At 39.7% G+C, this 22,859-nt stretch overlaps 1 long non-coding RNA gene across 2 annotated transcripts in view; it reads left to right on the forward strand.

The window, feature by feature from the left end:
* The first annotated feature begins 18,609 nt into the window (after positions 1-18,609).
* The window catches only part of LOC112434758 (uncharacterized), a 208,440-nt gene continuing 204,190 nt past the window's right edge, over positions 18,610-22,859 (forward strand). For both annotated transcript variants that reach the window (XR_013098300.1, XR_013098303.1), the window contains exon 1: positions 18,610-18,654. This is a non-coding gene — a long non-coding RNA (uncharacterized LOC112434758). The remainder of the gene's footprint in view (positions 18,655-22,859) is intronic.

A 22,859-nucleotide genomic window follows, 5' to 3' on the forward strand; every position in this document is an offset into this window, starting at 1 on the left:
GGAGCACATAAACAGGAACCAGTGAACCAGGAACCTTGAGAGGCTGGGCCTTAGCCCATGAGGCAAAGAACAACCCAAAAACAATACATGTGGGCCACAGAGGGGAGTACGAGAGAGATTGTGCTTATGTGTCAAATGATAGCTCAGTGTACCCAACCTTCTTGGAGTCCCCAGCTAGCGTGGTTGAAGGTGCCCATGTTAGAGAATCCAGCGTTCCACTCATGTGGGCAAAAACACTGACCGAAAGGATTCAGAACCTCCCCGATCTGAGTGATTTTTTTGTCATTGGACTTCTGTGATAACCACAGTTTGTACAGAACAAACACCCTGTTCGAGGACAAGGGTGCACTTATGGACACTTTGGATGATTTGGATCATGTGGTGCTGAGGATGCTGAACATAAAAATATAAGAAATGAAATGGCTTAAGACCTTTGCGCAGTCGTGTATGTGCTTCTTGCACTGAGGTCAGACAGCGTTACGGAAAATATGGACGGACACATGACGAGGGCTTGTTAATGCATTCATATCTGTGTTTGTTCGTGGTAGTCAGAGAGCATGAGGTAGAGCGTATAATTGGAAGAGAAAAATACAGGCGGGCAGATTCCCATCTGGTCCTGTTGAAATTGGTTAAAACTAAATGCAGATGGTTGTTTGTTAAAGGAGCGTAATCTGCTCATGTGAATTTGTATGTGGAATTTACGGACTCTGCTGATGCAAGTCAGTTCTTTAAGCTGTAATCAGTGGCTGCTGTTTAAACCTTTTTCCTTGTGACGCCAAGTTGCTCAGTCACATTTAAAAGGTGTAATACTGAACATTCATAAGTACTGGATGCTGCACTGTAACATCAACCTCTCCTACCAAAACAAACAGGACTGTCAGCCAAATCTCCTCTCTTATCCACTCCTCATGTTCAGATTTGTTATATAACCAAAAACACTATCTCCTGAAGTGCCAAAAAATAATAAAAGCCACAACTATTCACCTGCACTTGTACAATATAAATTTATAGAGAATTATTGTTTGCGACATTGAAACCTCCTTGAAAATGAAGATTACTCTGGATACGATACATTTCTCAGGCTGCTTTTCCTTTGCTCACAGTGAATCAGAGAGCAGGTAACATAACAGAGTGATGCTGAAGAACTATTCACCGTCTCTTTCTGGCTTCCTGCTGAGTGATCACTTCTTCTCTGCTCCCCCTTGTTTTCCTTTTCCCGTCAGCTACCCATATATGTTGCAGCAGGTGGCGGCCTCACCTGAGTCTAGCTCTACCTGAGGTTTCTTCCTGTTTCTTCCTACTGTCATCGTGGGAATTTCTGACAGTTGGGCTTTCCCTCTAATATTGCAGGATCTTTATGTTACAATATAAAGCACCAGGAGCTGACTGTTGTTGTGAATCAGTGCATATGAAAAAACGGAACTAAATTGATGCCGATAAATATAATTAGCTGAGATGTTTTACAAGGTGTTGTATTTATTTTTGTTATTATTGATTTTCAGATTGCATCAGTCTTTTTTTTTTTATCACATTTTACACGGCATCATTTTTTAATGTTTTATAATATGTCTTTGCTACCTCTAAAACTTTTAACCCAGCCTATTTATTACTGCTCTTATTTCCACAGGACACTATTGTAAGAGTAAGAGAAGAAGATGAAATGACACCACAGGTGGGCAAAGAAGAACAGCAGTCTCTACAATGAAGTCTGAAGCACTGCACCAAAACACACCAGTACCTAAATTAAAAAAAAAAAAATGTAATATGAATCACAATTGTGATGACAGGAAGACGGCAGAATATGAAGAGAATGCACTGCAGAGGCCAGACAAGTAAAAAGATTTGTAGAACAGACACAAGTTATGAGATTTATCCTTCACACGCCGACAAACATTGGTTTATAGCCTAAGGGTGTTTTCACTCCTGCGGTGTTCAGTCCATTGAAATAAAATTCTGGTTCGTTTTCCCACTTGGTGCGGTTCATTTGTACAGTTGTGAACAGAGTAATCACACTTGGGTCTGGACCGAAACAACCCCACCGAGACCCTTTGTAGGAGGTGGTCTCTAAACAAACTCCAGAACAGTTCATTTATGGTGTGAACAGGATCTGACCTGATTCAAACCAACTACCAGGTGTATGTTACAAGTTTGAGCTAAAAAAATAAATAAAAAAAAACCTCCTCTAGCCACACATGCTTTGTAATCTCAGTGGAAGAAGGTACTATACTATAGATGTGCAAAGGTCTGTACAGATTAGCAACTAGCTGTGAAATAATAGTAAATTCTCCATGTCCTCCTATAGTCTAGATCACACCACCATCTTCATGTATTTACTTTTGTTGCTCCCGCCCCAGACGTATCTGGCCAATGAGTGAGCTGAATATGCCACATGTGGATCGGATTTTGCTGTTAGCTTTTTTGTTAAGTTTGCCTGTGGGCCTGCAATTTGGGTCCACATTTTCCACTAACTATGACACAAAATTAGTTACAGTACATAGAAATTTTGTCACCTGCTTGACTAACAATTCCTGAGTCAACATCAGGTGTGTGTGTGCGTGTATGCACACACATTTTCATATTTTTCAGTTACACAAGGTGCCCTTGATAGAGTGATCATTTTGTATCATCGTTGTGTGTGTGTGTGTGTGTGTGTGTGTGTGTGTGTGTACTTTTCCCCTGCTATTACCATCTGTCTCTACTGGCTGATGATCATCTATTCCCTATTAACTGCCAGTCATTCTGTTCCCTGTTGACATCTCACTATCTGAGCTGCAAAGCTACATCACTGCACCGTCTGGGTGAGTGTAGATGTGGGTGGTTAAAATATTGAATACCTGTAGCATGTATAATGTCTGCATGTGTGTGTGTTTTATTATACAAAAGTATAATAAAATACACATTTCGCAAATGCCAAAAAATTAGAAGATTTCATGACTTGAGGAGCAGCATGCAAACCGTTGTACGTGCAACAAGGAAACGCGTCACACCTTGAGCATTTTAAATGACTGCAGAGGCATTTATAAGAGCGCCATGTCAGTCAGCAATAAAGCTCCCTTGCGGCATCTTTGCTTAAAAGCTGTTCTCTTACTGTTCACTCTGAACCCTGAAGAAAATCAGCTTTACGGGAAATACAAACAACACACTGATGTTTCCAAGAGACTGGCGGCACAGTTATTTTAGATTGTCACTTTTGAGTGCAATTTTGGACAAAACAATAACAGCCTACAGTTGTTCATAACTGTATTATTCATAACTTATTGTCCATCTTCACAGCTCTGTAAATCTGTTAGATTTACAAGCTAAGCTATGTGGCAGCACATACGATTCTGCAATAACAAGATGTGATTGTGTTTAATTATCACTCAGTTTTACTCTCACGCTTTTATTTTGAATACTCATATCCCTGTTTTATTTGCTGCCTTGGTTTATTTCCCCACCGTTTTTTTTTTCTTCAGAAAAATTACATTTGGGTCTTCTGAAAAATTTATGTCTCTGTTATAACGCTACAACCATGAATCATACACCTGAAAAGAAAAAAACCAACACTGGGAGAAAGAAATAAGGCAAAGGGGAGTGTAAACAAGGGAAAGGAAAGGAACGAAATGGATCTAAATACAACAATGCAATGTGGAGCAAGGGTATGTCAGGGGTTCAGGAGGAGGAGGTGGTGTACGCAGGAACCACAGAGTCTTTGTGAGGAGCCCGAGGTCCAAAGAGCAGAGTGAGAACAAGAGAAAAGAAAGTGGTGGAGGGATATGAAGATAAAAACAAAAGCAGATGAAGCAGGAGAAGTGAGGAAAATGTCATACAAAGCTTTGAGTGTACAGTTTAAGAGTAAAAGTTACTTTATCAAAAAGCCAATTTATCAAGAGGTGAAATTAGTGCATATTGTAACAATGCACTCAAACTTGTATTCTTTTGAACCACCACTGTTAAAAATCTCATTCATGTGACATGCTACTCCCATCTGATTTCATGCTGCAACAGCACACTAAAGCTGATTATCCTGCTGCGAAGTGAGAGGTGTGCAGCCTGTCGCTCTTCATCTAACAGCTCACTGTGGCTGCTCCCTTGTGGTCTCTTTACACCCCACACACACTGCCATCTAAATGCCACGAAGCAGCAGCAGCAGGAAATTTTCTGTTCTCAACCTAAAATGTCCTGCAGCTCAGAAGTCCACTTCTGCTGCTGCATGACATGCTTCCCTCACTGTAACAAATATGAAGTATACCCTTTTAATCATGCCGGTGTACTTAAGCTGTCAGCTTTCCTCATTCTTTTGCAGCGTTACCCACTTACCCACTCGATGGTTATGATGCTGCTGGCTGCCACTGCCGCTGACAGAATTTCATGGGGTGAGGGGTTTTTCTTGGGCATTTCCTTGATTTTTCCACCATACTCCTCATTCCAGTTACCCTACCTAACCCACCAGTGTGGAAGCGTAAACCCCACTTAACTTTGAGGCTAGGGTTCATTTTTATGTGAAAAAGTCTAATGTTAAGTGGTAGCTTCAAGTAAAACTACATACATACAGAATATATTTGGAGCACATAAAATCACGTTTCTTTCATGTGAATAAGCAGCTCATGTAGTCAAGTATGGTGTTAGCAATAGCTTTAAGCTCTGGGTGCTGGTTTAGCTTGCAAGCCACGAGGCTAATGCAGAGGCCCTGGGGTCGAATCTACCCTGAAGTCCCCGCTTTCCTGTGTTCTCCCCACTGTCCAACTAAAATGAAGACTTAACAAATTTCAGAAAGGCATGGCAGTGCCCCATATCATCCTCTAAGTTCGGTTTTGACTTTGCTAAGTAAGAAGTGCTACTGTTGTTTTTAGCATACAATAATAAAGCAATCCCTTTAGCGCTGACATCATGAGATTTTCTTATACAGACACAGAATGTCAAGAATTAAAGATAATACACACTCATACTTGACAAGCATGCGTGTGAGCACATATTGCTTTGGCTTATGTTAAGTGTATATCCAGCATGCCAAACATTAGCAGAAAGTGTGAGCCAGCATTTTCTGTTTCCAGAGAAAATTTGTTGCTGATAAAGAATTCAGCACAGGAGCAGAGTGTTGGCTAAGTGACAGGGAAACAAGATTCAGTTGGCGCAAGTATCCCTCAAGTGTTACAAAAGACCTTCGTAAGCTCTTCCGAGACAGAGAGAGGAGGGAGGAAGCGCAGCAGAGAAGAGAGAAGGCCAGGTAAAATAGGGTCAGTGCTCATCTTCCACTGAACCTTATGAGAGATGATTATCTGCAGCCCTCACCCACACACATGGGTCGTGCCTGCAGAGTCTTCCTCCGTGTATGTATGTATGTTTCCCTCTCTGTCTTCCCGTATGGTGTTATTAATGCTGACATGCTGTAGCTCCTGGCTATGTGCTTACCCTGTCCTCTTTCCAACTCTTAAGGCAGATCACAGACACTACTAACAAACACACGCACACACACACATGCATAACCAATATTAAACATATCTGTCCCAAGAGCAAGGTTAACGGCAAAATATCTTTGAATAGAGATTGTTTCACATGCAAATGGTATTTACTGTGAATGCACTGGAGCAAGTCTGCTTCAGCTAAGCTTTTGGTTTCTGGAGCATGAGCATGTGCAGCTTGCTTGTTCTTTAGGGTAAATAACAGGGTTTGTAACAAAGTCTGTCTGCATCAACTTAGTATTTTGAGCTGTATGCTATAAAAGAAAAAGGATAAAATTAAAGAAGATTTATAAGGTTTACTTGTTTAGCATCTAACAAGTTATAGGTGTTTTTCCCAGATTACATCTCAAGCTTTCTTTTACAGCAATTTATTTAAAAACACTCAAATGAGAGTGCACATATTAAAAAAGTAGCTCTACATTTTAGAGAACGCCTTTCACTGAAGTAAGTCCTGCACACGGCTCCAGTCAAATGCAATGACTGTGCTTGATTAATGCATTTTCCTTCTCTCATCTTCTTTCTTTCTTTCTTTCTTTATTTATTTTTTACATCTCCTGCCTTTTTTACTGGACTCCATTTCTGAATACAATATGATCAACTGCATCTAATATATAAAATATTGCCAAGTGCATGGTAACAGTTTGAGTGCATTACAGTCTTATAAAAAAGTAATATCACTGAAGGTTTTATTGATGGTCTCCATGCTGCTTACGCTGCTCAAAACTTTTGTTACTCGGTTGCGATGACAGAAGTAAAAGTTGGTAGGACTGTCCCAGCAGAGAGCCCAATCCACTTCTAATTACCCTGTTTCTTCCTTCAACAAATTGCTCTCACGTGGAGGAGCAGAGGGGCCTTTTTTCTGTATGTCTGAAAGTCACTTATGAGAAGAGAGGGACAGAGAGAAGGATGTGCTAAAGTGGAACAGATTCTAGCTGAGAAAGCTAAGACTTCATGAAAGATAGTCCCATGTGGTTCCAGTTATTCAGTCAGTTGAAAAGTCTTTCAGCAGACCCTGAAAATCACACTTTTTTAGCACTAAAATGAGACAAACCATCCTTCCATTTTATATATTTTTACCAAGGACTATTTTGGGAGTTTTGAGGTGATTTCTTTTACTTTTTTCCCACCAGATTTTAAATACTCACTTGAAAAGTATTTGTAAGTTTATCTGACCATACTTGACAGTAGTGAGATACACACTGTTCAACATTAGCAAGTGGTTAATTCATCATTTATATATTATTACTCCTCCTTAGCATTCCATTTATAAATACAGATACATTACTGTGACTATGATTATGATTATTATTAGCAGTGATGTAGTAGCAGTAATAGCTGTACGTGGTGTAACAGTAATAATTCAATTCAATTTTATTTATATAGCACCAAATCACAACAAAAGTCGCCTCAAGGCGCTTCATAGGTACAGAAAAAAACCCACCAATCATATGACTCCTATGAGCAAGCACTTTGGCGACAGTGGGAAGGAAAAACTCCCTTTTAACAGGAAGAAACCTCGGCAGAACCAGGCTCAGGGAGGGGCGGGGCCATCTGCTGCGACCGGTTGGGGTGAGAGAAGGAAGACAGGATAAAAGACATGCTGTGGAAGAGAGACAGAGGTTAATAACAGATATGATTCAATGCAGAGAGCTCTATTAACACATAGTGAGTGAGAAAGGTGACTGGAAAGGAAAAACTCAATGCATCATGGGAATCCCAGGAAGCCTACGTCTATTGCAGCATAACTAAGGGAGGATTCAGGGTCACCTGGTCCAGTTCTAACTATATGCTTTAGCAAAAAGGAAAGTTTTAAGCCTAATCTTGAAAGTAGAGATAGTGTCTGTCTCCTGAATCCAAACTGGAAGCTGGTTCCACAGAAGAGGGGCCTGAAAACTGAAGGCTCTCCCTCCCATTCTACTTTTAAATACTCTAGGAACAACAAGTAGGCCTGCAGAGCGAGAGCGAAGTGCTCTAATAGGGTGATATGGTACTACAAGGTCATTAAGATAAGATGGGGCCTGATTATTTAAGACCTTGTATGTGAGGAGCAGGATTTTGAATTCAATTCTGGATTTAACAGGAAGCCAATGAAGGGAAGCCAAAACAGGAGAAATATGCTCTCTCTTTCTAGTCCCTGTCAGGACTCTTGCTGCAGCATTTTGGATTAGCTGAAGGCTTTTCAGTGAGTTTTTAGGACATCCTGATAATAATGAATTACAGTAGTCCAGCCTGGAAGTAATAAATGCATGAACTAGTTTTTCAGCGTCACTCTGAGACAGGATATTTCTAATTTTAGAGATGTTGCGCAAATGGAAGAACGCAGTCTTACATATTTGTTTAATATGTGCGTTGAAGGACATGTCCTGGTCAAAAATGACTCACAGCGTTACTGGAGGCCAAGGTAATGCCATCCAGAGTAAGAATCTGGTTAGATACCATATTTCTAAACTTTTCAGGGCCGAGTACAATAACCTCAGTTTTATCTGAATTAAGAAGCAGAAGGTTAGCGGCCATCCAGGTCTTTATGTCTTTAACACATTCCTGCAGTTTAACTAATTGGTGTGTGTTATCTGGCTTCATGGACAGATAGAGCTGGGTTTCATCTGCATAGCAGTGAAAATTTATGTTATGTCTTATACATGCCTAAGGGAAGCATGTATAATGTAAACAGAATTGGTCCTGCACCGAACCCTGTGGAAGTCCATAATTGACCTTAGTATGAAGAGGACTCTCCATTTACATGTACAAATTGGAGTCTATTAGATAGATATGATACAAACCACTGCAGTACAGTACCTGTAATACCTACAGCATGTTCTAATCGCTCTAATAGGATATTATGGTCGACAGTATCAAATGCTGCACTAAGGTCTAGCAGGACAAGCACAGAGATGAGTCCACTGTCAGAGGCCATAAGAAGATCATTTGTGACCTTCACTAAAGCTGTTTCTGTGCTGTGATGAGCTCTGAAACCTGACTGAAATGCCCCAAATAAGCCATTCCTCTGAATTGATGAATTACTGTATTATCTGTATTAATAAATGACATACTAAGGAGCAATGATACAATGTCAGCAATGTCACACTATTAAGCATCAATAAAGTGGTATATTCACTGAATTCCTGAATAAAAAATATAAAACGTGCATAGTCTGTAAAAGTCGCCAATTCTCTGCTGATTCAATGGCTCCAAACCTCCTGTCATTAACATCAGAACAAAAGCTGTATGCAACTTCTGGGCATGGGTTTCCATGGTGGGTCTAAGAGGACCTCTCCTAGCCCCTTGGAACAATTTATTGCACTGAAACCAAGACTGTTCCCTCTCTTTTACATCGCTGAGACCAGACCTGGAGTCTGTGTGTTACCTCTTTTTTAGTGGAAGCATCTGCTACACTTGTTTCATGTATTGTTTAGATGGTTTATTGTTTTAAAAAAATGCGGATGAACACACATTTTGCTCAATTTACGTAATGTAATGAAGGAACAGTCTGTCAGTATGAATGACCCATGTGACATTTGGAAGGATATCAATGATAACTTCGGTTCAAGGGTTTTATTATGTTATATTTATTATGATGCTGTTGCCTGGATTTTGCATGGAAGATGCTGACTTGCTGACTACTCACCAAGGGATTGTGAAACTTGAAAAAGTGTGACACAAGTTAGAAACTTTGTCACAGCTTCACTACTATTTGACCCGCTGTTAGATTGTGTTTGCAGAGAAGTCACAGACTTCCATTCAAACTACAGGTGAGCGATGGAGTCTGCAAGCAACCAAACCAAAAGGATTTTCAGTGCAGCATGGTATACCTCTTTGTGACCTCTAGAAACCACCTGCCACACAGCTGGGGAAGACATATTGCATGAGTTCACTGACCAGTCTCTAGGCCTGACTGGGGCTGTAGCAATCGAATGCAGTCATGGCAGTTTCTAGGAATCAATCACCAACTGGTTGGATGCCAGGGATTCATCAACTGGTCAGACTAGGTCTGTGTGATGGGGGGCCTGAAATTTGGCATCTCCTCAAACATTCCTACTGGCCAATGAATATGTCCCAATACATCCATCCATCCATCCATCCATCTGTCCGTCCATCCATCCATCCATCCGTCCATCCGTCCGTCCGTCCGTCTGTCCGTCCGTCCGTCCATCCATCCATCCATCCAGCCAGCCAGCCATCCATCCATTCATCCATCAGGGTCATTGGCTATGAATTTCATTCAAAACTTTTGAGTTCGCAGACACCTGTAAATGTCACAAAGTGAACAGTCTGACACTCTAAAATGCCAACAACACATAGTTTTTACTAGTATGTCAAGGAAATCAGTGTCATGAGATATTATATTATATGTTTTTTGGACAGTTTTTCCAAAAGAAATCTTGTAGCAGAGCCCAGGAAATCTTCTTCCAGGCAGATAATGTCTTTGTGTATCTTGTCATTGCATCATTGCCCCATCTTTGTAAGATGATAAAAATTAAGCGCCCATGAACGCCATTAGCTAGAAGAATTTAGAAATGTATTACTAATGACATTCTTAAAAACTGCTTTTTAAATCATTCCAGATCAGAGGCTGACAAACACTGTAAACAGAAACAGTGAAAAAAGGTTGGAAGATGTGTGATGATACATATGTAACATCAATCTGTGGAGACACAATGAGAGAAAGTGATTATTAAGATCCACCACTCACACAATGACATAAACAACTTTACTGAGCACACAAAAGGCTTCTTGAAAAGCAAACACATGGAGAGCAAAATTAAGGGTGCACACAACATAATAGATGATTCGATTTCTCCCCGCCAGAGTCCCGTTCTTTCCCTCGTGCTTCTGCATTTAAAAAAAATAGAGGCGGAAGTATGGGACGGTCAAAAAACAGATGTGTCATCCATGGTAAAAACGCCGAAGGGAATCTGTAATGAAACTCATCTCACTGGCAGGATTTGCAGTGACTGCTCAAATCAGATTTTTCCACTTGCATGACACAGACCTTATCTCTTCATTGCTATTTAAACAGTGAGAAATCAGGTTGGGTTCCTTTTAAATCCCCCTGTAAAGACGATGAGGCAACAAATTAGATTTTTAACAGGTAGTGAAGATTCATTCCTGCCTACCTTCGTAGTCATTACAGAGGATTCCCATTTATTCTGTATTAACTCCTTATATACTTATAACAGCTGCCGATGTCCCTCCATCACTCTTGTAGTGCTCTTTAATGATTTTCCAAAGCTCCACTGAGACGAAGAAGACATAAAAGAAGACAAAGGTGGCTACATGAAACTCATTTCACTTTCACAACTTGTTTTGCTCTCTCATTCTCTCCCTCTGTGTCCCTTTCTTACTGTGTGTCAGATGGAATTCCTGTACCTGATCTATTTATGCACTTAGACACATCCTGCAGGCGGGGACCCTGTTTAAAAAACAGATAGACCTACACACATGTAGCGTGCAACCACACGCACATACTCACATTGTCATGCAAGTTCATGCTTTTGTGCATTTTTAAGAGTTTTGCAGATATTGTGTGTGGCATAACTGGTTCATCCTCCTCACTCAAATCCACTTTCTCTAAAAACAGGCTTTTAGGAATTAAGTGAGAAAATGTTTTTGTATTGTGAAACATGCATATTTTACGCAGTGCAGTAGTTCTGAAAAGCATATGTACAACTTGGCAATTTGCTTGATGATGGGACTCTCTGTTGACGCTCAGAGGGAATTTGTATGTTTACTTTCTCGTTCGTAGTGGAAGTGAGAGGTCAGCACAAGTTACAGAACGCTGCCTCGAGCTGTAATAAAGAAGAGTATTTTGATAAGGGTCACTTCAGCTGGATGGATGTTGTTTCCACTATAGCTTTCTTTAAGTAATATTCAGTATCACCAGATGCTTGGTCTTTGGATGTGTAGCCCAGCTTCACCTAAAGTGTTTGCAAAATGGAAAATGTAGTTTTTGCTAACAGATATGTATATACTGTATACAAGAAGGACAATAGCAAAACACACGAGAAACAAATGCAGCAAGAGTAGTCACACAAAAACTGGCTGTTACACACAGGGAGCAAAGTTACACAGTTGGCAATATCACTGCGTGGACACACACAAACCTACAAACACACAGACACAGAGGCATGTTTGTACATACACAGACAAATCCACATCTAGGGGTGCTATCACTGTGAGGCAAGCCTGAGTTAGGGCAATGCACTGGTGTTATATAACAGGCTGACCAGGCACGGCTAAGCATTTTTCTATGTGGGCTAACAACAACTCTATTTGGAGTGCAATATGTGTATGTGTGTGTGAAAAAGAAGAAGAGAAAGGGGTGTTATGAAATTAGCTACATGGGGGAAAAACTGGAATTTTTAGTTAAGCGAAACATGAGCACGAAGGAAGATGACACAGGCTGAGAGAAAACCAAAAACAGTGCTGCACCAGAACATTTAGCGTGTGCATGTAAAATACTCTGCTGCTATAAAGGCTGGATGGCAAAGGTTCATGTCTGTCTGCACTCGAATCAATTGCGTTTTAAAATAGTTTGTTAGGCATGTATGTGGTATGTTGTTTTTAGTATAAAACAGTACTGAGTAAACTTTTAACATAATGAGTAAATAAATTCACATCCATCTGAACTGGATTACACAGCAAAGTGATTCTGGGTTTGTTCAGCATGCAGGCAAATCAGATTTGCTGTTCAATTCAGATCATTAGGAGAGATCGTGTGCATTAGCATCTGCAAGTGATGAGATCAGATTTGTGTTTCTAGACATCCTCAATTTCCTCAACTGCAAAATTCTGTGAGCAGCAGGTCTTATGTGCTACATGTGGTTCCAATACAGGGTGCTCCTAAACTGAATTCTGACTTGAACATTTATTTTAATTCATTTTGGAATAATGCTGTAACATAACAAAATGTGGAACAAGTGCACCGCTGTACATGACTTACTGCCTTTCCGTGCTTTCAGCGTCTGTCCATGGAGTGTTGTCCTCCAAAGCAGTTTAGTTTTTTCAGCATGGGTTCCTCTGCAGGATGCAACACCTCTGTTTGTCTGGATTTGTAGTTGTTACTGGCTGTTACTTTGTGAGCAATGCAGAAGACACTTTGAAATCAAATTTCAATATGCTGAACTGTGATCACTTAGATAAGGGATGAAATGCATCAACCTTCTCATTTCAAACTACAGCATACATATCCATCTTTCTTCTGAATGGGGCAGGGGTGGAGCCTATCCCAGCTGTCTTAGGGCGAGAGGCGGGGTACACGCTGGACAGGTCGCCAGTGTCTCGTAAGGCTAACAGCCTTTACATGTCAACAAAATTTGAGTTTTAGCTCATTGGAAAATCTGTGACATTTGGGTATTTGACTGTCTCTTCTGTCAGAAAGCTACAAAATGGTCAGAGCTGATTAATTATTTATACAGAAAACAGGCAGGAGATATGTCTGGTAGTACCACTGGAGATTTGACTCTACCCAGATGGTCCTTGTTTATCATGTAACATTGCAGAGATATTGGAGAAGAGTAAAAAACACAGATGAGAAGATAAGAGGAGAAAGGATGGAGTAGAGATGATAAGAAAGAAGAGTTTTGAGGTGGAGTGGTCAATATGGAGCCCAACTCGCAGTACTGTGGGATGATGATACTGGCTGTATAATGTATAAATGTATAATTTCTTGAGGGATATTATAAAAATCAAGTCTAGATATCGACAGTGTAGTTTTCCCATGCTCCATAATACATAATTGATTTTAAAAAAAATTCACAGAGCTATAATGTTTAAATGGAAGTCAAGCTTATGGCCTGTTGGTGATGCAATATCATTCATTCTGTCATGAAGGATAAGCCACGCTTTGTTGGAAAATTATACTGAAGACTGAAATGGTATGGGGATGTGGGGTCATTTCAGGGGCAGCATGTCACACCAGTGGATTTCACAGTACTAGTCATTTACATACACATAAAAATAAATCAATACGTCAAATATGTCAGGAACAGTTTCCTGATAGCAAAAATCCAATACAGTTATGTTTGGTTTGTATGTTAACAGACATCAGAAATTGGCTGAAGTGCTCCAAATGGCATACTGCTTGTATCAAATCAAAATTGTACAGTACCATTTTGGACAGACTCCAAAGAGTTGACTGGTACTGTAAAATTCTGCAAGGGTTATACAAGCTGACACACTGTGTTATTGGACACTGGGTCTCTTTGCTGTTTTTAGAGGTAGCAAGCTACAATGTCACTTTATTGTGATAATGCTACTTTTTCAAATGTGTGTAGTCATGCTGTGTTTGAACGCTTAGCATAGTTCAATGATTCTTCTAATTAAATGTACATATGTGTCCTCAAAATACTGAGCGGTTTTGGGGGCGCTGGTTTAGCTCAGTGCATTGAGTGGGCAACCACATGCCATACTGCTGAGAGCGGCCGGTTCGAGTCTGGCCCACAGCCCTTTGCCGCATGTCGGCCCCTTCTCTCTCTGCCGCTGTTCTCCTGTCCTTTCTTCACTGTGCCAGTCAAGTAAGGCTGAAAAAGCCCAAAAATAAAAAGAGTTTTCACTACCTACTAAACATTGGACATAGGATAGATGTGCCTATCATGCCTTTTTTTGGGTCAATGACAAATTCTGGAGATCTAAACAATGTCCAAACTCGTTCCACGATTTGGACGTCAATATGACCTTGGACTGGGTAGCTCTTTGGGACATCATGTGGACATAACAAAGGTAATATTTTTTACTTTACACATATTAATATTGTTTTTATCAACATACATACATATGAATATGGACTATGTATAAACAAACATGATTTAGCACAACAGCCCGCGTCGTCTTAAAGATGTCCGCTGATCACACTGCATTCTTTTTTTTTTTTGCACAGCTATGGTACCACTGGAAAGGGTGGACCCCACAACAGTACAAAAATAAATTGGGCCCCACAATAGTTGAAAAATGAGTATGTGCGTTTGTGTGCAAAGTAAGACATCTGAATTGCTGTCCCACATACCCAAATAAGTCCCATCACATAATTCTACATTACAATCGCTTTAGGGAGCAGGGATGAGGTGCACATACACGGGCCTGATAATCTCAGCTTCCTCATCTGCCACTTTCATATTGACACACACACACACACACACTACCAAAGAAAGATAACTATCTGAATTCATCCACACATTAGGAAGTTAAAGATCACAGTATTTAATAAGATTTCCAGATTTTTGTTTTATGTTTGTGCTATTTGTGTGTGCTGGCATCGCTTATGCTGTCAGAGTAAATTGAGTCACAACAGGCGTTCTTTTATTGCATTATTTAACTGCTGCAATTCTTGATGTACAAACATTTCAAACACACACACATTACACACGTAAACATGCACACATGTAGACACAGGCAATTAACACCTCAGTCTCCCTCTGGTATTCTACAATCAAGCTTCATATTTTTAATCAAACACGAGTGCTCACATAGCTGCACACCTGTACCCATTTAAAACTGAAGGACGCACACACACACACACACACACACACACACACACACACACACACACACACACACACACACACACACAGAGAGAGCGAGAGAGAGTTTCGGGGTTCCTAAGTCATATGAGCTAGTTTAGCAACAAGTAATTAGCCTGTGTTAGTGATTAGCCTGATACACAATTAGCTTCCAGCAATAGCATGCTTGTTTATCACCATTTGAAAGGGCAGTGTGATGCGATAGGAGCACTAAGTTAGGTATAATTATGGGTGAATTTAGACAAGGACACCTGCTCTCTGTTAATTGCATTTTAGAGTCTAACTGAGTCGCTTAAAGATACAGATGAAACTTATGCTTGGCAGTCAAATGCACAGTAACAACTTGTGCATTTTGATGCCGACAGAGAGATAAAGTCTCCAGCTGTTCCATTATGGCTTCTGTAACTCACTGCAGCCTCTCATTTAGCATTTCATTCAACAAGAAAAAAGTCAATTTGATTAGCTTACTTTCAGTATAGTCTAGGACTGCACTTGTACAGTGTAACTATGACTCCTGTGAAAACATGACACTGCAGCGAGTGTCTCAGTTGGGAGAATTGATCACTGATTTGGATGGTTATTAATAACATTTTACCTTCATTTTCATTAGTTACAAAGTAAGAAAATAAAACTGTTACTAAAGAAAAGTTTGATTTTGATTTTAGTCCTGTACAAGAATAACAACGTTAACCCTGCGCCCTGAAAATATTCCCAATTACCCAGAGAGGAATAGGAATTTTGCAGGAGAGAATGGAGAGCTTTTTCCTACTCTACATTTTATGTCCTGTGGGGATGATAACGTATCCCCTCCTCTGACTTTTAGTACAGCATCTTCAAGCGCTCAACAATGCAAACATGATAATCTTTTCTTCATGCAAATGTTACATCACTACTGTTTCAAAGTGAAAACTACTCCTTACTAAATAAAAGAGAAATAAAAAGGATTCAGAACATCAGATTTTCCAGGAGGCTCACAAAAAGCAAATCATATGCATTTTTGTACTGAATGCCAACCACTTGTCTGATCATTCACATCAGAATCCCTACTTCTTATTTTAACTTGTGGGACTGAAGTTATGAGGCAGAGCTGCTTTCTGCAACAGCTTGCAGTTGCAAACTTTTGCTGCAAAGGGCATCTCTGAAGAAATGTTGCACACACGGTATTTTGGGTTTTCACCTGACAGAGCAGCAGCTGTAGCTTCACTCTTGTGTGGAAAAATCAACTCTTCTCTTATCAGCATTTACTGCTTCATTCACAGTTAGAATCTGTGGTCATTGACTCTCAAAATGCGAACGTCTGCTGTCGGTCTTAGTAAAGAAACAGGGTTTCCCTCTTTTCTGTACAGAGATTTATCGATGTGGGGAAAAAGAGGGTGTCACCCTGCATATGACACACAGCAGGAAAGCAGAAAAAGGCTCTCATCAAAGCAAACTGTTTTCTTAGGAATATTGTCAAGTGGTAGATTTTTTTAACTGTTACTGTAGAGCATCTTGAACTGAAAGCATTTTGACATTTCATATCAAATATTGCAGTTATGTGGCACAGCTGGCCAAACGGGGCTAAGTTAATTCTGTCATCTTAAAGCACTATATTGTAATGAGAACGGCGTGCTCTTTATTACTGTGATTTCAGACAAGTTTGAACCTCATCCTGCTTTTTTTATTTGTGATATTTGACCAGAATCCTTAAAGATGAATTATAAATGTAAGATTTTTTAATTGCTTTCAGAAACAAACTAATTAAAGAGATACCAGATAAAAGAGACAAAAACAGCAATAGAATAGAAAGACAAAACAAAAACCAATGCAAGTTTTTACTCTCTCATCCCTGGCCACTCAGCTCAAGCCTGGCTGACAAACCACAGCAATTAATTACCTGCAGGCCTACTACAGACCCCTGATTTATGAAGTCTTTCATGGTGATGCACAGCACTGATAAGTCACATTAGGAATATAAAGGAGGAACAGGGCAAAATCATGCATCAACACTAAAGACAGCTCACTTAAAAGAAATAAGGACATTTTTACTTAGCGTTAGACACAGCTGCAGTTCATCTCCCACAAAATCTGCATTAAAAGTACTCACACACACACAGATGCTAGCCTACATTGGGCTGTATTTGCATGTTTTGTTGCTTGTGCCCATGGGCTCTTTTCTCCCTCTGTTCTTTTCATCAGAGAGAAAGAGAGGAAAAAACTCATCTTCATTATTTTCATGTTGCACAGAATGTCACTTTATCTATTATGCCTGCGTGAGAGATTTCATCTGTCAAACAGTGTAAGTGCAAAAAAAAAAAGTTCAAATACATGTATTCATTTGGCTTGTACAAGAAAACTGGAGCAAGCATCGTTGCTTCTGTGTGCTGCTGAAGGACACATAAAGCGGGACAGCGGGCTGCTTGTGAAAACAGAGGATCCTGGAGTACAAGCTTTCTTCTGTCAGCCAATACACGCTTCCCTGGGCTGATATCATCCTGCCAGCCATGATATTAGGGAGTATTTCTCATGTAGTCCATATAAAATTTATTGACTACTTGAAAAAAAATTGTGGTCCATATAACAACATTTCAGCTTTTAGGTTTTAGTTGATGTAAGTTTAATAAAAATAAAAAAGTTGAAATCTGAGCACAAGGCAAACTGTTCCAGGCTTATGTAAGAGAATTATATAAGCTTACAGTCTTGAAAATTAAGGATTTGTACCAATGTGTTCCATTTTTTTTTTATCTAAGGAAAGTGCTTGAATTACAGAAATTCAATATGATATAAATATACACTGTGTGTTTCCAGCTTTAAAAAGAAAATTGCACAAAATTGCACAAAATAAATCTCTTGGTTTCAGGCTTTTATAAGGCTAAACTGTTTCAATTATATATATATATATATATATATATATATATATATATATATATATATATATTAGGGGTGCAACGATACACAAAATTCACGGTTCGGTTCGGTTCGATACTTTGGTGTCACAGTTCGATATTTTTTCGATACAAAAAATTTTTCATGCTTTTTTAATTTGTCATTTATTAAAATTACAAATATATATTTTAACTCAAACTTACAGTTTTTAAATTTAATGTTACTGAAACAACAAAGGGATAAAATAATAAATCTATCTGATCAAGAAATCACTCATCTTTGGAAAAGAGAGTTTATTACAGAGAAATGGCTCTTTCCAAAATAAAAGCTATACTATACGCTTCTTCTGGGCTATATTCTCAGCAGCATATTAAACATATCAGGTCGCCATAAGGAGAATCATGTGCTAACGGCTGTCTAAATGACTCAGGTAAAGTTTGTAGCATGCGTGCTTGTTGTTTTTGTCTGCTTCCACTTGTCTTTGCACTAGGATGATGTCAGCGTAAATGTGCAGTCATATTCATTGTGTTCCCACTAGTGCTGTCAGCGTTAATCTGAAATGACGTTAATGCAACAACACGGCAAATTTCCGTTAACGAGCTACCGCAGATTGCCCCGCGCGTGGGGCTGGACAGCGTCAACACGTTAACGAGCAAACTGCACTAACGCAGTAGTTCCCACCCTTGTAATTGAGCATTGCGTGGCACATCCAACATACTGTTTTACTTTTGTCCATGACGCGCTTACCATCAGGGTCATACGTCACATGAAAACCAAAATAGTTCCAAAGGCCAGGGCCCTGTTTCAGAAAGCCGGTTTAGTGCAAACTCTGAGTAAGTATACCCTTAGTTAACGAAAACTCTGGGTTTTCGGTTTCACAAAGCGAGTTTAGATTAATTCTGAGTGAGTTACTATGACGACACACTCCGTGAAGCTAACCTGCCCCCTAGCAGGTTTACTTCAACTAACCCTGATGTTCTCCGCCTCTTTGTCGGAAACCTGACTGTAGGAAGTGTCAGACATGGCGTGCCCCTTCCTTGAAGAGCCAGTAGATGTTGAAGCCCAAATTCTCCGCAGAGCTCTCCGCCGGGAGAGAGTGATTAGAGCGCGTTCGGACATTTTATCATTTCCTGATGATTTCCTGTGTGAACGTTACCGTTTCTCAGCACAATCTATAATTTATTTGAATAACATCCTCAGGCCTAATATTGCTCATGTGACACATCGCGGACATCCTCTCAGTTCTGTACATATTATTTGTATCGCACTTCGGTTTTTTGCAAACGGGAGCTTTCTGTATAATATTGGTGACGCTGAGCACGTTTCCAAGGCTACCGTCCGTCGGGCAGTCGGGAATGTTACAGTCGCACTGAAACGTCTCCTGTACTCGTTTGTGGTGTTCCCCGGTCATAGACCCACAAGATTCATCAAAGAGGGATTCCACAAAATTGCAGGTAGCAGGATGAACAAAACTTAATACATGATGTGGTGATACTTGAACTACTACTTAAATTTTACATTTATTTTCAGGGTTCCCAGGCGTGATTCAATTCAATTCAATTTTATTTATATAGCGCCAAATCACAACATAAGTCGCCTCAAGGCGCTTCATAGATGATTGGCTGTATAGATGGCACTCACATTCCAATCATCGCTCCTTCAGTAAATGAAGGAGACTATGTGAACAGGAAGTCTTTCCACAGCATTAATGTACAGGTACATAGTTCCCTGTAGCATTTCAAACTAACAAATTATTTCATTACAGTAATGGATGCTAATTTATGTTCTCTGCACTGTGAAGATCATATGTGATGCTGCCAACATTATCACAAATGTGGAAGCCAACTGCTCAGCCTCTGTGAGTGGTGGTGGTGGAGGACCCCCACCTGTTTTTCGGGCCTCCGCTTTTTTTTCTGTTGGCTATAATGGGTCGCATTTGAGCATACAGAGTAAGCAAATATGTACTTGTAATGTGCTCAGATAATTTCAATAAGTGCTTACAGAAAGAAAATTAATGTAGCCTCTAACTGCAATTGATTTACATGGGACAAACAGACCAAGCACTATGGCTCATAATACAATTACACCTTACCTGTTTGGACTATATTTTTATATTTCATTTTTACTTGCTGCCAGGAACGTTTGGGGCCTGTTGGGTTGCACCTGCGCTCACATCACGTCACAAAATAAAATGTATAAAATAAAAAAGAAAATATAATATAATAAAATAACGTGTTAAATGGGTGGAAATCCCTAGATCAATGTTTAAATTAACACTCACGCATTGACTCTGTCGGCTTTGTTTTGCCATGCATGCTCCCTGTCTTTTGCAGCTGAGGCTGTGTTACTTTTTTTCCGCGGAATTTGCATGTTATCGGCATATGCTGCCATCAGAATTTCGGCCTCAAGCGCTGTAAAATACATTGACCGCGCCTTCTTTCCCTCCGTCTCCATAGTGACTCGCTTAATCTGTGCTCCACTAATCAGGGCTTTATGTATCCTCGTGCGCGCGCTTAACTTGGGGTTAAAGCAACTCCGCGTTGACTGAACTAATTGTTATCAGCCTTTCTGAAACCAAATATTCCGAGTTGGACAGTTCGGGGTTACTCAACCCTGAGTATCATTTTTCACTCTGAGTTTTCTAAACCGGCTTCCTGAAATAGGGCCCAGATCTGAATGAGGTTCAATTTGCCATGTTGCAACGAGCTTAGCTTCTGTCTTGCTAGCTTGCGCTGTGCTCAGTGGATCTGCGCTCGACAGTGCAGCCTAGGCGGAGTAGTCGAACGCAGATCCACTGAGCTCTCAACACAGACAGCATCGTCAGAAGAAAAGTTGATCAAATAAATTAAAAATTTTGTATTGTTCGATACATATGCATACTGAACCGAAAGCACTGTATCGAACGGTTCAATATCGATACGAGTATCGTTGCAGCCCTAATATATATTAGGGCTGCACGATTTTGCATAAAATGAGAATCACGATTTTTTGGCTTAGAATTGAGATCACGATTCTCTCACGATTTTCTTTTCCAGTATAAATATTTATTGCACTTATTAACTGCACATCAACTTCGTAACAGTTGAGACTGAACATAAAAACAAAAACAATGTTGATGGGTCAGGTGATAAGTGATAGCCTCCTTAATTTCTTTGTGCCTGCGGGGGTTCGACGTGTATAGGGAAGCGCTGTATAAGGTTCCCATTATTGATGTTTGGGTGATTGACCGGAACGGATTTTCTCCTGTCACTTTCTCATCATCCCTGACGTGCTCTCCGTTGTTTTTTCCCTGCTAATTTTAGCATCACACGGCACAGCTTCTGTATCACGTGGTATAAGGCTCCGCCCTTGTCATTTGCTGAGCAGGAAGAGTGAGCGCTTGTTTTCATGCAGATTACGTCCCGGATCAAAATGCGGTACAATCGTCGTTGTCTTTTTTTTTCTTTTTTTTAAATCGTTGTCATTTGGAAATGAGATCGCACATAAGTATGAATCGAGATCGCGATATTCTAACGATTAATCGTGCAGCCCAATATATATATATATATATATATATATATATATATATATATATATATATTATAATATATATATATGTGTGTGTGTGTGTGTGTGTATCCTTCCTAATTCTAAACTGCATACATTTAAAGCCCCTACTCTAACCCTTCTAAGGTTCCAAGGCAGTCATAACAAGCAAATCTCATCATATCATGTTCTCAAAGTGCACGAGACGTTACTTTACAACATTTTTTTTCTAGACACAAAGTTAACATCAAATTAACGTTACATAAAGTGGGGTTGTGTTGGTTTTTATCGCTTTTTTAATGATATATTGGTACAAAAGCTCAGAGATGAACAAAGTCAAATGTTGCAACAGTTTTAAAAATTAAAATTTTTGAAAAAACTTTGACAAAACAATTTCTTTCTTTGATTTTGGTTTTGACTTCTTTTCTTCCTATACTAGCGCTGATGTGGAGGTTTTGTCTGAGTGGCGACACCTATTGTTCCGGAGAATACTGCAGCACCAACCTGCACCTTAATGGTAAGCATAAAGTGGCCATGTAATGAACTTACTGGAGGCACACGATGCAACCATTACAGCAATTATGCTCAGGTAGTGCAACACACTTTGCCACTGATTTCACCCAGAAACATCCAGCGAATTGTAGCCTTTGCAATCAACACAAAGCAAATAGAATCATTTAGTGATAAATGTTTTTTAAGGAATAAGCCTCTACTGCCCACTACCCACCCTAAAAATCGTATTTCTCCATGTCTCCATCATCCATATTATCAGCTAAGTTAGTCTAATATTTAAGAAAAGTTCAAAACTCCTAGATGTTGGTGCTTCATAAATCCAACATCTTGGCTAGAAAGATATGAAGATTTCAAATTGATTGATTGAATTTGCACATAAACATTCGCCGTCCCAATAAAGATAAATCACAAACTAAGCTTTTTCTTTCCTTCTCAATCAAGATTCCCCCTGAGATGAATACAAGTCTCAGCATTAACAAACCAGCCGACATCACACAAAAGTACAAGTCAAACTGTTATGTGCAGTGGAGACCAAAGGTCCAATTAACTTTATTACTAAATTTAAAGCCCGAGACAGCGTGAAGACATATTACACAACACACACACACACACACACACACGCACATTTTCAGAGGTCATTACAAATATGAAACATTAGCTCAGACGTGCTCACACAAAAGCATTTCTTCATCAGTTGCAGCACCCAAGCCACGCATTAAGTACATGCTGATATTCACTTTATAATCAGACTTGCTTCTAATTGTCTGTGTTGCTCTTAATCAGATTCGGACTGACAAAGTCCAAGCAATCAGTGGTCATCATAACCACCCACCCTACTCAATGACCCCATACCATCTACGTACTACAGCAGTACCTCAAACTGTGGCAGTACCTTAAAAATGGCTTTATAGTTAGTGATACTCTGACACTTTAGAAAAGAGCTTTTTTATATAATCATTTCAATAACATTTTTATGATATGTGCAAATATTTCCCAGGGC

The sequence above is a fragment of the Maylandia zebra genome, linkage group LG4, assembly GCF_041146795.1.
Source record: "Maylandia zebra isolate NMK-2024a linkage group LG4, Mzebra_GT3a, whole genome shotgun sequence".
Classification (NCBI taxonomy): domain Eukaryota; kingdom Metazoa; phylum Chordata; class Actinopteri; order Cichliformes; family Cichlidae; genus Maylandia; species Maylandia zebra.